The 14,201-nt window shown below is 39.1% G+C and overlaps 1 protein-coding gene across 2 annotated transcripts in view; it reads right to left on the minus strand.

Moving 5' to 3' along the window:
• The window catches only part of LRRN1 (leucine rich repeat neuronal 1), a 37,107-nt gene that overhangs the window by 14,424 nt on the left and 8,482 nt on the right, over positions 1-14,201 (minus strand). Inside the window, exon 1 of one of the 2 annotated variants that reach the window (XM_033437188.2) lies at positions 9,520-9,899. The exons of the other annotated variant lie outside the window; for it this stretch is intronic. The gene's annotated coding sequence lies outside the window, so the exon portion shown is untranslated. Of the gene's footprint in view, positions 1-9,519; positions 9,900-14,201 lie in introns of those variants that run through there. 2 annotated transcript variants of the gene reach the window in all.

Genomic DNA, 14,201 nt, shown 5'->3' on the forward strand with positions numbered 1-14,201 from the left:
TCTGCAGTTTGGTTGCAATGAATCTTTACAGAAGAATCTGGTAGGTACCACGATTTTTTAAAAAATTAATTTATTTTTTAAATTTAATTAATTAATTAATTTATTTTTGGCTGTGTTGGGTCTTTGTTGCTGTGTGCGGGCTTTTCTCTGGTTGCGGCAAGTGGGGGCTACTCTTCACTGCGGTGCACGGGCTTCTCATTGCGGTGGTTTCTCTTGTTGCGGAGCATAGGCTCTAGGCGCATGGGCTTCAGTAGTTGTGGCACGTGGGCTCAGTAGTTGTGGCTTGCAGGCTCTAGAGCGCAGGCTCAGTAGTTGTGGAGCACGGGCTTTGTTGTTCTGTGGCATGTCGGATCTTCCTGGACCAGGGCTCGAACCCATGTCCCCTGCATTGGCAGGCGGATTCTTAACGACTACACCACCAGGGAAGCCCAGTACCACGATTTTTATTTTGTTTTATTTTAACATGAAATACAGGTATATAAGCAGGTGTCCTTCTCCCTCAGACCAAACAATGGGCAGGACTCAGAAAAGGCTCAACCTGCAAACTCCCCAATTATCACATTACCGCCTTCAAAGTTCAATTCTCCCTTTTCCCCAGCTCATTTCCAAAATGCATTTTCAAAGGCAATGTCATTTTTGGAATTAAGACTATGTCACACATTTATTTTAATGAGACAATGCTAATTAAATCTTTACATGCTGGTTACTTAGAGTTTCAATTTTGCAGTTTAATGGTAAAACCCTTTAAGGAATTCTCCTTTGCAAGCACTATGCTAAAAGGGTGCATACACCTCTCTACCTTTAGAGAGGTTGAATGACAACCCAAGCATTTCCATTTCCAAATGAGTTAAATCCTTCGCCAAACAAAGAAACAAAAAATAAAGCAAGGGATGGGCATTTACCAACACATTTATGTATCAATCTTAAATACTCTGGCTGCAAAGATGTAAACAAAAAGCAAAGGGAGTTAAATTGTTAGCCCAAGAAAGATAGGAAGCATCTATTCCAAATAATGAGGTATTTTCTAGCCTTGTAGACACTTCCCATTTTTACATCTAATGTTTGTTGTGGAGTCGTTTTGGCTGAGTAGTAGTCATAATAATAGCAGTCAGTACTTGCTAACAGCAGTTAGCTCTTACAGTGCCACAGGCACTGCACTAAGCACTTTACATAAATTATTGCATTTAATGCTCACAACCCTATGAGGTAGGAAACATTAATTTTTCTATTTTTATGGATGATGAAATGGAGACTCAGAAAAATGAAATAAGCTGGCCAAGATCTTGGAGCCAGTAGAGTGGTAGAGAGTCTGTGAATCCAGGCACCTGAGGCCAGAGGCCAAATGATGCTCCTCTTCTATCCCAGTCTGTCTGGGCAGGGGGAGTCCTTGCCAAGATTTTAATCTGCCAGGACTAAATTGAGTTTCATGCGGTAGAGACCCTGTTTCCATCTTGTTCACAATGACACTGCCCTGGCATCTACATAGTGGGCACTCAATAAATAAATAAAATAATTGAATCAATTAAAATGTGCTTTCCAGGTGCCCAGATATGACAATGATATTAAGCTTGCAAATGTTCAGTCCTACTGGGTCTCTTCTACATTTGGGCTGATATAAACCCTGTGCTTTTAAATGTCACACTTTTATTTAAAATAAAGAAGAAGAAGAAAAAGCTTGCAGTTTAGCACATATCTGCTCCCCATCCATCCTCATGCTTGTGATTTATGAAAATCCTGCTCTCTGATTTTTTTTCCAGACTCTGATGAAATCAGGATTCAGACTAAATGCAAAAGAGATCTAATAAACTGATGCCTACTTTAATTAGATTCATTAAATCAAACAAATACTCATTGGGTGTTTACTGTGTCACAGAGCCAGAAAGACCAGACCCTGCCCTTAAAGAATTTATAATCCTGTGGAGAGAGAAGAAGACAAATACACAAGTGACTCTGTAAAATAAGATACATGTCAAAAGGAAGGAGTGAGTAGATATGTGGATCCTTGGGAAGGAGAGATCAGAGTTGCCAGCATGTGACAGCTCCATCAGTGCTCTCCAGTCCAACCCTCTGATGACAGAAGTGTTCTGTACTGGCGCTTCCCAACAGGGGATTGAGTAAGCTACTGAGTACTGGAAATGTAGCTGGTATGAATGAGAAATGGAATTTAAAATTTTTATTTCAACTACATGTAAACAGCCAGATGTGGCCAGCAGCTACCATATTGGGCAGCAGAGCCCTAGACATACAAACTTAGCTGTTTATTACCCAGGGATCTTTTTAAGAATGCAGATTCTCATTCCTTATGGAGATTTTGATGAGGTTGGTCTGGGATAGGGTTTGGGTGTATAAAGCTCCACACAGGGCTCTAAAGCAGACCAAGTTTAATACTCCAGCCTCAGGCTATCCTAGCTGGGCTCTGCCCTATCACCACGCACAGGCTCAGAGGGTCTGGCAGCCACGTTGGCCTGGGCCTGATAAAGGCAAAGATGTCGCTTGACTTGGCTTTGCTCTAAGCCACTCTGTTTCCTTCCTCTATCTACTCAACCAGATGTTTTTAGAGGTGACCCAAACTCTAAGCTAATATATAACTGAGGTCCAAGGTTGTGTTTTATTCCTCTTGGTAGGCACTGTGCCACAGTGCCTGGCCTATGAAACAACCAAGATATGTCACAGAACACATTTTCAAGAGTCTTCCACTCATGGGGCCTGCCACCCCAGAGAACAAAGTCCACCTGAAACGGGTGTATGGATGATGGTGTGCAAAAGGCAAACATAGGAAAGCCAATGCACTCTTTAAAAGATTCATAATTTGACCCCAGAAGGAAAGTCATAAAGAAAGAATTCTTTTGTCCAGATCTCAGGATAAGGCAAACAAGTCTGGACTCCTGCCTTCAAACCAAGTATCAGAGTGCACCATTGTTCTCCTTACCTTCTTTGAAAATAGTTGTCAGAAACCATCCTGCATAAAAACTAACCTAAACAAAAAATGTCTGTCCCTGTAGCAAATGCCATGATTCTTTGTCTATTTCCTAAAGACAAGGCTGAGTGTAGGAAACTTTTTAGAAATTACGAATTTTTGATGGTGTCTGCTACACAGTGCCTGGTAGAGTGCTGAGTGTTTAGGGGTCACTCAGAATCCGTTGTGGAATGAATAGGCCTTTAGGTGCTAATGCCCCTGTTTTGTTTTAAGCATTTTAGTTGGCTCCCATCAAAAACATTTGTCATTTTGGGATCATACCCTTGGGCAAGATAATAGTAGAAAACATGAGATAAAAGTAATGCTAAAAAACAGCAAGGCAAATTCATATTATGGTAGGAAAGATGAAAATCGTTTTTGAGAACTCAGGAAATGATCTCTATATTTCCTGCTAGAAGAAAGGGGATGGGAAAACATGCCAACTGATAAGGCAGCTCTTGAGAAGATGAGAGTAAACTCAGGATTTGGAGCCAACAGACTCCAGCTCTGCATGCATGAGAGTCACTTTTCTAGACTCCAGGTCCTCCTTTGAGAGCAGTGTGAGCATCCTTTCTTCATGGGGTCGTTTAAAAGGCTCAAATAAATTGTACTCCCTCAAAAAGATATGTTGAAGTCCTAACCCCTGGGACCTCAGAAAGTGACCTTTTTTGGAAATAGGGTTGTTGCAGATGTAATTAGTTAAGATGGGGTCATACTGGTGCAGGGTGGGCCCCTAATCCAATATAACTGGTGTCCTTATAAGAGGGAAGATGATGTGAATACAGGGACACACAGGGAGAATGCCCTGTGTCAATGAAGGCAGAGACTGGAGTTATACAGCTACACCAGTACACAAGGAACACCAGTTTGCCAGCAAACCCCCAGATGCTAGGAAGGGGCAAGGAAGGGACCCTCTGCAGGTTTCAGAGGAAGCATGACCCTGCTGATATCCTGATACCTTGATTTCAGACATCTAGCCACCCAAACTGTGAAACAATAAATTTCTGTTGTTTACGTCACCCAGTTTTTGGTACTTTATTATGGCAGTCCTGAAAATAATACAGTGCTATATGTGTATTAACTACTTTCCTAATTATTTTTACATGAATGCTTATTTTATTTAATATTTAAGGTGCTCACTCTGCTCACCACCTTTCTCCCCACTGCATACATACAACACATACACTGATTATGAAAAGAGGTTGTTTTCTACCATTGCCTGTACATCCTGTGGATAGGGAGATACCCATTCTTAATTTTAAATGTCGTGGTAAACTCGACGATCTTTAGAGCTTCTTCTCTAGGACTTAGCAAGCAAGACTAATACTTACTCATGAGCTATTTCAGCTCCATGCCAAAATCATTTTTCCTCCACTGTTTTGAAAGTCATGTGCCAGTTACAGTTTGCAGACTTCTTGAACCTACAGTCTTTCAAATCCCTTTTAAACCTCAGATTCTAAGACAGGCAAAGGAAGCTGGACCAGGAAAAAAATTTTTCTTTCTGTTTACATTACTTGCAGGATCAAGAAATTTTTTTTCTTTCTTTCTTCGTAAGAAATGAGCTATTTTTGCATAACTGGAATCATAAGGTAGCAATTTAACATTATTGAATTGAGAAACCGACAGAAGGCTAAACAGAACAAAACATGAACCAACAACTGGGCTATTTTTATTGCTCCTTTTTAGTACCAGTAAGCGCAGTGATATAAAAACTACCATGAAATTAATTAATTTTAGTCTTTTTACAAATTATTTTAACTCTCCTCCCATAATATGTCTATATAAAATAATTGCTCTGTAATTACCGACATGATTAAATGTTAAATAAATGCGAGATCTTTAGTTGGGCAGCCTTAACATGCCTAGAAGGCTGAGTTTCACTACTTCTTTTTAAGAACTTCACAGTATATTGCTTAGTATTTTCACTGCACACATGGATTTCATGTTAATGCCATGTTAATAAATGTTAATAAATGTTCCATGTTAATAAATGTTCCATAATGTTCCATAAGGAGCCAGTTGCTACAATGACTCTTGATTATACATTCAAAACTACAGATAGACCAATGAAAAAAATAGACTCATCCTGGTTGGTACTGAAGGTGCCAATATGTAGGCTGCTAATACAAACGCTGTAGATTTTTGGATGCCAACTAAGTCAAGCAACTCCATTAGATTGTATTTTCTTTTGCTCCCAGACTGAACGAGAGTTTAGTTTGTAATAGTGAAAATAACTTCTCATCTAAAAAATGGCAAACATTTTTACATCCATTTCAGAATATTTATTGCATTTTTCTTTGCTCAAAGAGAGTTCTGTACTATCTTTTGTTATATTTTTTTATATCCAGTAGTAATCTTTATTACCTGATATTTTCATTGAAAAAATGAAAGCATCCAATGTCCTTCAGAGGGGAGCCTATACTTTTAGATCTCATCTAGCGATATTTCTCTAAAGAATCTGACTGCTTAGAATTTGCCAAATAGGAGACTAAGTGCTGTTTAAATCTCAGACTGAGAAAATGTCAAGAACATATCCCTTCCACATTGAAATGCTCCTTTAAAATTTGGAGACCGACATATAGAAGTATACATATCTTTAGTGTAAAAAGTTCCTGCTACTCAAGGTTAAAGACTGCAGTGTTTCAGGGAGTGACAGTATTTGCCCTTCAGTTTGATAGACCTTAAGCACATTGTATTTCTACAGAATGCCATCTTTTTTAAAGAAGCAAAATAAAGCCATCTGTCCCTGAACTCTTAAAATAAACTTGGTTTCAGTTCTTTTTCTAAACTATTTTTATATGACTTTGTTCTAATAAGGACTCAAAGAACCTGATTTTCTTCATCATTGGTTGAGGATAAATATAGCAAAAAGTGTGCCTGCCTGTTCAAACCTTCCCTTTGAAGGCTTGGGGGCTGCAGTGGCTCTGTAAGGAAGAGTGCTAAGATAGCCAAAGGCCAGGGGTGCGCAGCAGGATATAGAGCAAGAGGAACAGCACCGTGGGAAGTGCTTTGCCTATATTCTCACAGCACGAGATGGTGGCAGATGTGATTATTTTCATTTTATAAATGACCTTAGGGCTCAGTGATCAAGTGACTTACCAGAATTCCCACAGCTAATTGGTAAAAGAGCTGATATTCAACCCAAGTATGTTACAGTCTGAGAACCCTTTCTGTGAACCCACTTGCCTCAGTGATCTTTTTTTTAAAAAATAAATTTATTTACTTATTTATTTATGGCGGTCTTTGTTGCCGTGCGCGGGCTTTCTCTAGTTGCTGCGAGCGGGGGCTACTCTGTTGCGGTGTGCGGGCTTCTCACTGCGGTGGCTTCTCTTGTTGCAGAGCACGGGCTCTAGGCATGCGGGCTTCAGTAGTTGTGGCACGTGGGCTCAGTAGTTGTCGCTTGCGGGCTCTAGAGTACAGGTTCAGTAGTTGTGGTGCACGGGCTTAGTTGCTCCGCGGCATGTGGGATCTTCCCAGACCAGGGCTCAAACCCGTGTACCCTGAATTGGCAGGCAGATTCTTAACCACTGCGCCACTAGGGAAGCCCTGCCTCAGTGATGTTATGGCACCTCCAGTAAGTAGCACGAATACACTGCAGCGTTCTCCCAGGTACACAGAATAAAACTAACTTGTAAAGTAAAACCTTGGTTAATCAGAAGATTAGGCTCAGGGAATTTGCAAATTTAAAGGTTTCCTAGAAAGCTTTTAGCTTCAATCTCTAATACCCACTTTCTTACCTTTGATAATGGTAGTTAAATTTTTGTTTTTTTAAAAGACATTTTTTCTTCAAGGCCTTGATAATGAATTCATATTGGAAATTTTTTAAAAATCTAAAGCCTTGGTTATTAACTTATTTTCTTCCAATTTCCCATTTTCTCCTAAAAGTAGACTCTAGAGGAAAAGAATTCCAGTTAATTAGGATTTTAGTAATCTGGTTTTTAAATTGGTTTAGTAAATTAAAATCAGGTGAAAGCTACCTCCCTAAATTTGAAATAGTTTCTTATTATAGATTCTCTTTGATGCCAATGTGTTCACCTATGTTAGTATGCATTCGAAACTAATGGTCCAATACTCAAAGTACTTCAGCTCATGGATGACCTGGGTGCCATAAATCCACCAGAGCACATTAGTGGGATGGTTCTTAATTACACAGTTTAGGCTTTGTGTAATCAATGATGCAGAGGAACAGCTGAGAACATTAAAATGCCAGCAGGCATTGTAAATCATAACGCATTCTATACTCTCTTCAATTCGTGTGTCTTATTAAATTAAAAGTTAAAAGAATAGTTTCAGTTAAATATCTTGTATTGCCATCATAACCACTAAAATATAAAATAATCCAATGCTATTATAAGATCATCTTTATTACTTTCCCTAGTTTTCTAATGGAAATTGTAGTTACTTTTTGAACTTTAAATATAGGAATGATATTTTTAATGAAGCAAAATTAAAGTTATCTCTTAGAAAGGTTGACTAAATAAAAAGGTTATTTCATAATAAAGTACATTTTAGAATAAAATGCAGTGCAATCTTTATCTATCTAGGACTAACATGCACCTTAAAAGCTTTCTGTAGAGTTTTAGGTTTAAGAAGTACACTATTTAAACTGTGGAATGTTCAACTGGTTATAATAGTGATGAAATATATTAATGTTGTTTTATTATTACTTCAAGTTATATTTAAATGAGGATAATGAAGACATAATTTGAACACAAGACCAGAAAATGAGAATTATTTTCTTGGAGAATTAAGCAACTTGTAGTAAGCTTCAGCAACTTGGGATAAAATATGGACAGGTAACTGATTTTTGCTTCAGGACTTTTAAGTCTCCAAAATCTAACAATCACCCATGTTAGCACTCATGAGAAAATTCTGAGTTCAGAAGTATTACCATCAACATGTGGCTGGCAATTAGGTTATTGTACCCTTCAAAGGAACAATAGAAATGAATTAGAATAGCTGACCGGGCAGTTCTTCTGTGTAAGGCACTGTTGGGGAGTGGGGGGAAGCAGGTGTCATAAGTGGAGGTGAAGTTGTATGCAAAGCAGTGGTGTCTTGAGCCAATTGTGAGCATTTCTTTTCACATCCAAGTTTACAGACATCATGTTGTTAGCTTACGATTGGTCATGGTGAGTGTACTTTACACTACAGAAATTGGCAAGCACTACGAATCAGGCTTATCTTTTTGGAGAGCTGACTGTTAAACATTTACCAGCACACTGCTGGTGTCAAGGCACCAAAGTAGCAGAGGCGGAATAGGTACATGGAATCATAACTATTTCATTGTGAATGAGATTCAAGGTCTCTAAGATAGGAATGGAAATCAAGACAGAAAAGAAGGATGCTGCCTAGCTATGGAGGGCTTTTTATGCTTCACTAGGAAGTATTCTCTCAATTTATTATCCTTGTCAGAGACCTAGCAGAAAACAGAAGGTACGTTCAAAACGAGTGAATAAAGAAAATTTTAAAAAAGGGACCATTTACAAGGCATGGACAAGGTTAAGGTAAACTCACAAAGGATGGCCAAACACTCCTGAGCTAGCTACTGCACGAAGCAGAAGTCAACAAAAACCAGATGGCAGAGGACCCACTGGGACAGTCCATACAATCTGATTCTCAGGTTACAAAGCAAAGTGGAGTAGGGTGGTTCTGGAGGGGTATGGAAAATATCCAGCACAATCTCATTATCAGTGGGGACCACTAAATGTCTTTGCAGGGAACTATGGGATCATTTCTACAATTCAGAAAGATTGATCCACCAGCTGTGTGTAAGACAGGAGAGGGAACATAATGGATATGGGGAAACCCACTAAGAAGCACTTTCAATAAGCTAAATAAGAGGTAATGAGAAGTGAAATTCGTAAGACTTAAGAAGATCTCAAGAGGCATGGAGAGAAAAGTAGAATAATAGGGCTTCCCTGGTGGCGCAGTGGTTGAGAATCTGCCTGCCAATGCAGGGGACACGGGTTCGAGCCCTGGTCTGGGAGGATCCCACATGCCGCGGAGCAACTGGGCCCGTAAGCCACAACTACTGAGCCTGCAAGTCTGGAGCCTGTGCTCCCAACAAGAGAGGCCGCGATAGTGAGAGGCCCGCGCACCACGATGAAGAGTGGTCCCCGCTCGCCGCAACTAGAGAAAGCCCTCGCACAGAAACGAAGACCCGACACAGCCAAAAATAAATATAAAAATAAATAAATAAATAAAAGATTACTATTAAAAAAAAAAGTAGAATAGTAATAAAAGTGTTCAGGGAACCAGAGATGTACTGCTATAAAGCACAGTACAAAGATGAAGGATAATGGCATCTTACTGAAAAATAAATGACTATCTCCATCATCTCCTTTGATAACTATTTGGTGATAGTGTCTGAATTAAGTTATATGTCAATACAAAGATGAAGCGAAAACAAATTATTACAGGGGCAGCGTGCTAACTCAGTGCTGAAACGACCTCTGTATTATGAACCATAATTGAGATCAGGCAGAAAAGTAGATCTCTCCATGGAGGACAAATCAATAACAACTAGGTTTTATGGTCATTAGCACCCTAATGAAATTACTCACCATCTAAATCTCTTGGAGGATCTTGAACACTCAACATCAGTCACGTCTTTCATGTTAACACCCGGCCAGATGTGGCTAAGTGCAATTTACATGATGGAGACCAGGAACAAGAATGATATTCCACACATGAAACATTTGCATACCAAGCAAGAGGGTTTTAAGATAACCCTAAACTAGTATTTAAAAATTTACATCTGTGGCAACACAGTTGATGTGTTGTCAGTTAGCTAGTGTCTTAATCAGGGGTTCATCTACAATAAAAGGAAATGTATTACGGGGGGGAAAAAGGCAATGGAGAGCAGGAAATAAAAGGATGTATATTAGTTTGCTAGACACTGTGTCACTCTCACATACATTTTATTTTTAACCAAGAGGTGGAAAAGTTAAGTCACATGCCCAAGACCACACAGAAAGGAAGGAGAGACTTTCTCCTCCTGTGCTCTTTAGCTCTTAGTCTTGGTATGTCAGTCCAAATATGTCAAGGCATTGGCATGCCACTCAGCCAGCTCAGGCACCTGAACCCTTGCTCCTGCAATTCTTCTCTCCAGGAATTCAAGCCTTCTGTTCTCTTCCCCTTTCCATGACTAGATTCAACACATCCCATCCCTTCTGTACATAATGCAAACTCCCCCCTTTGCGGAACTTCATAATAATCTGTCTTGTCTGAACTCCAGTGTACTTTCGAGGAAGGGGGAAAGGAAGGTCTGAGATTAATGGCCTCCCTTTTGCTCTATTCTAAGCCTCACGGGTCTTCTGTTTCTCAAACCCATCGAGTTTCTTCCAACCTCCAAATCTTAGCTTACAAAGCTCCCCCCTGCACCCCACTGCCTGGCTAATTCTCACTTATGCTTGGGATTTTGGTTGAAATGTCACTTCTTTAGGCAGGTCTTCTCTTAGAAGCCTCCGTGTAATGTTCTATTCTGGCCTCATGAACTTCTCTTTCACTGGACTTAACACAGCCATACTTTTACGTTTCCTTGTGTGATAATCGGATTAATGCTTTTATCCCCCCTCAGAAGGCAAGCCCCACATAGGAGGGGACTGCATTTCATCTGTTTTGCTCACCACTGTATCCCCAGCTCACACAAAAAGATCTGTACAGAGGTGATGCTGTCAATATTTGCCAAGTGACTGAAGTAAATGACTGTCATGTTCTAAGCATTATAGCAAGAGCTTTCCCACATATCTTCAGAGCAACCCTGTGGGGTCATATCACTCCTCCATTCTACAGATGAGACAGCTTGGGGGATCAGACAAGTTAAGTCTTTTAACCAAGATCACACAGCTAGTATGTGATAGCGTTGAAATTCAAACCCAGACCCATCTCATCCAAGCCCCTCTTTTTTTCTGTTGTTGTGGAATTTCCACAGATGATCACTTAATTATTTTGTCTCGTCTCTATTCATTCTGTTTCCCCAATGAGTCTCAAAGCTTATCTGGGATGGAAATAACACCTTGTACACTTTTTTCATTCCTCCACATCACCCTGCTAATAGCACTGGATATTCTACATGCATTTAATGAATACTTTTTGATTAATAACACTTCCTTGGCATTAATAACATAAAAGCATCCTCAAATGATTTCAGCTTTCTATAATAACCTGTCTAAAATAGTAATGTATTAACATCTCTGAGTATAAGCACAGGTTTAAGAGCTACTAATTTCTACCAAACTATTTAGGAAATAATTTTTTTTTTAATTATGAGAAGAAACAGTGTGGCAAAATGAAGAAGACATATGATATGGAAATCCCTTTCCTCTTTCATCCCCTGAATATTTGTAAGTGTGTTTTCCATGTGCCAAGTACTCTTCTAGGTGCCAGGGACTCAAGGCTGAGTAAGCCATAGCCTTTCCCTTAAGGAGCTGTTTGGTGGAGGGGTGGTATCACTGTGATGTGAATAAATAATCTTAAACTAAGATAACACACTATGCTTGAAGTGAGGACAAGGAAATGTGGGAAAGTCAAAGACAGTGTGACTAACTCAGCCTGGAGGAAAACCAGAGTTAAAAGTGCCTGGTCCTATACACTAACTGGCTGTGAGATACTGGACAAATTCTTTGTCTCAGGTTTTTTCCTTATCTTTAAATCAGGGATAATAGTTGCTATGCCGTCCTCTCAGCACACTAGAAAATGCTGTTTATTGGCAAGGGTAACCAGAGGTGACTAACTGGGTGGTACTGGCTTTCCCCAAGGGCTAAGAGTATCAGTATCTCCAATTACCTGTAAATGCACCCAGCTACCAGTTGGGAAGCTCTGATTAGAAGGATTAAACAGACAATGAATATAAGGTTCTCTGTATATAATTATTATTTCCAGCCCTCAAAGAACTCAAAGAAAATGAGGCACTTAATTGTATTCCAACACTCCCATTCATGAGTAAAGGAGAATCTGCTAGCTGAAACAGGGTAGAGGCTATAGAAGCTAAATCATAGCAACTTTTTCCTATGTCAATCTACCAGGGGTCTTCTTAAGTCACCTGATTTGGCTCGCCTGATACTTCCTCTTGCTTTGTGACTGACCTGTTCCCAGGAGGACTCTTGGTTACACTGCATTGGGTTCTAATCTGCTCCCAACCAGGAGCTTTGTAGTTTGGTCAAGAAGCAAGAAGATAAATGTTATGAAGATGGTGATACACAGAATCAACAATAACAGTGGTAGCAGCAGGATTTATTGAGCATTTACAAGATGCTAGCCATTGTTCTAAGAGTTTTATATGCCTCAACAACTTTATTATCTAACAGTGGATTTCAGAGAGTTGAAGCTTTTGGGTCTGTTAGTTCTAACAATGTCTTGAATTCAGCTCCTCTTTGGGGAATGATAGCTCTGAACTGAACCTTTTCTCTCTGGTTAGAAAATCTGATTCTATGAATCACAACTTAGGGGTATTATAATATTTTCAGAGAGAGAAAAGAGAGAGTGGATACAAAGCAGAATCTAGAAATCAAAAAGCTTTAATGTATTCATCTGTTTGCCACTTCTTTCAAAGTACATCCGCTGACTCAAGATTTCTTGCATGTCTGGACAAATATAAAGCTCTCTTGGGGTTCATCATAAAAGGTGACAATGGTGTGAACTATCGACTTCTCAAATATCTAGTCTGACTCTTCTTGTCTGTTAAAATACCTCCACTTGCCTCCAAAAGAGCATCCAGACACAATAGCAGTCAGAATGCCAGATTTCCACATAATAATACCACTACTACCCATTGCTACTAAGTACTTACCTTGGTCCAGGAAATGTGCAAAGGGCTTTAGACACATGATCTCATTGAATGAATCCAATGATTCTATAAGGCAGGTTCTATTATTATCCCCATTTTACAGATAAGGATACTGAGGCTCACTGAAATCACTCCAGGCCACAGCTAGGATGCAGTTTTGGAACCAATTCTTCCCAACTCTAAGACCTGCCTATTTATCCACTCTCTTTGCCCTGCCTCGGATTGTACGTCCTGTAATACTATGGCAGGGACTCACATTGTTCTGACGCATCACTTGGATGCCAGAAGGATCTCTTAAAGCAAAACAATATTTAGAAGCAAATCTCAAGTAGTTTCTAATATTGCTAGCAGCTTTAAGCTCTTGTAAAAATCACTCAATACTTTTCATAATATTCAGCAATCTCCTTATCTCTGCAAATATCAAAGTAACTTTTTTCACAATTAATAATTTGACTTCTTTTCTCTGTGTAACAGAAAGATGTTTTTCAATTTTTAGAAACCTTCTAAATTTAGATGATGATATAATTCAATATGCCATGTGATGGTACTGGTTAGGAGAATGCAATCTTTAAGTATGCATTTTCATCTATTTAAAATACTTATCTTAAAAACAATTTAAAAACATGCTGTTAATAACTCCAATGTAATTTTTAAGGATAATTCCATGATGATTGGTTAAATAAAAATATCAGATTTTAAAATTTAAAGTAATAAAATATACATCATGTTTCATTTTACATAAACCTTACTTTGGTAATGGAATTGTAGAATTTTTAGAGCCAGATGGGCTATGAAAGCTAGTCTAGTCCAATCCTTTTGTTTCGTAGCTGCAATTAAAGAGAAAGAAGCATAGCCGAGTGCTTTAACAGTGCAGTTGCAGAGTCGGACCCAAGTTCACATCCCTGCTCTGTCACTTACCAGCTCTGAGACTTCATCTGTCATCCAGACTTCATTTGTCATCATTCTTGAAAGTGCCCTGCTTAGAAAGCAGGACTGCTATAAACTGAGAATTCGAATAAAGGACTCTCTCCTCTAAAACAGATGTATATTCTATTCATTCATTCATTCATTTGATAAATATTTATTGAGTACACACTAGTTTGTGGCCTTGGACAAGTTACTTTATTGCTTTGTGCGATAGTTTCCTGAGCTGTAAAGCGAGTGTCTACATTATACAGTAGTTGCAAGGATTAAATGAATGAATGTGGGTAAGGTGTGTGAGATAGTTCCTGGCACACTGGAAAGGCACAATAATGTTGAATAGCATTACCTTTCTCCTACTGCTTCTACATTCTATATTAAGTAATATGGTGGGCCCTGGGGATGCTATTTGGGAGTTCTATATAATATTTTCTTCCTAAAAACTAAAGCATCTCATGTGCATGGAGTGAATCTCTCATTCCATTGCTCTATCCTGAGGGTGAAGCCATTTGGAAACTTCTTCACTAGGGTTCTATT

This window comes from Orcinus orca, chromosome 10 (genome assembly GCF_937001465.1).
Source record: "Orcinus orca chromosome 10, mOrcOrc1.1, whole genome shotgun sequence".
In the NCBI taxonomy this organism is placed as follows: Eukaryota; Metazoa; Chordata; class Mammalia; order Artiodactyla; family Delphinidae; genus Orcinus; species Orcinus orca.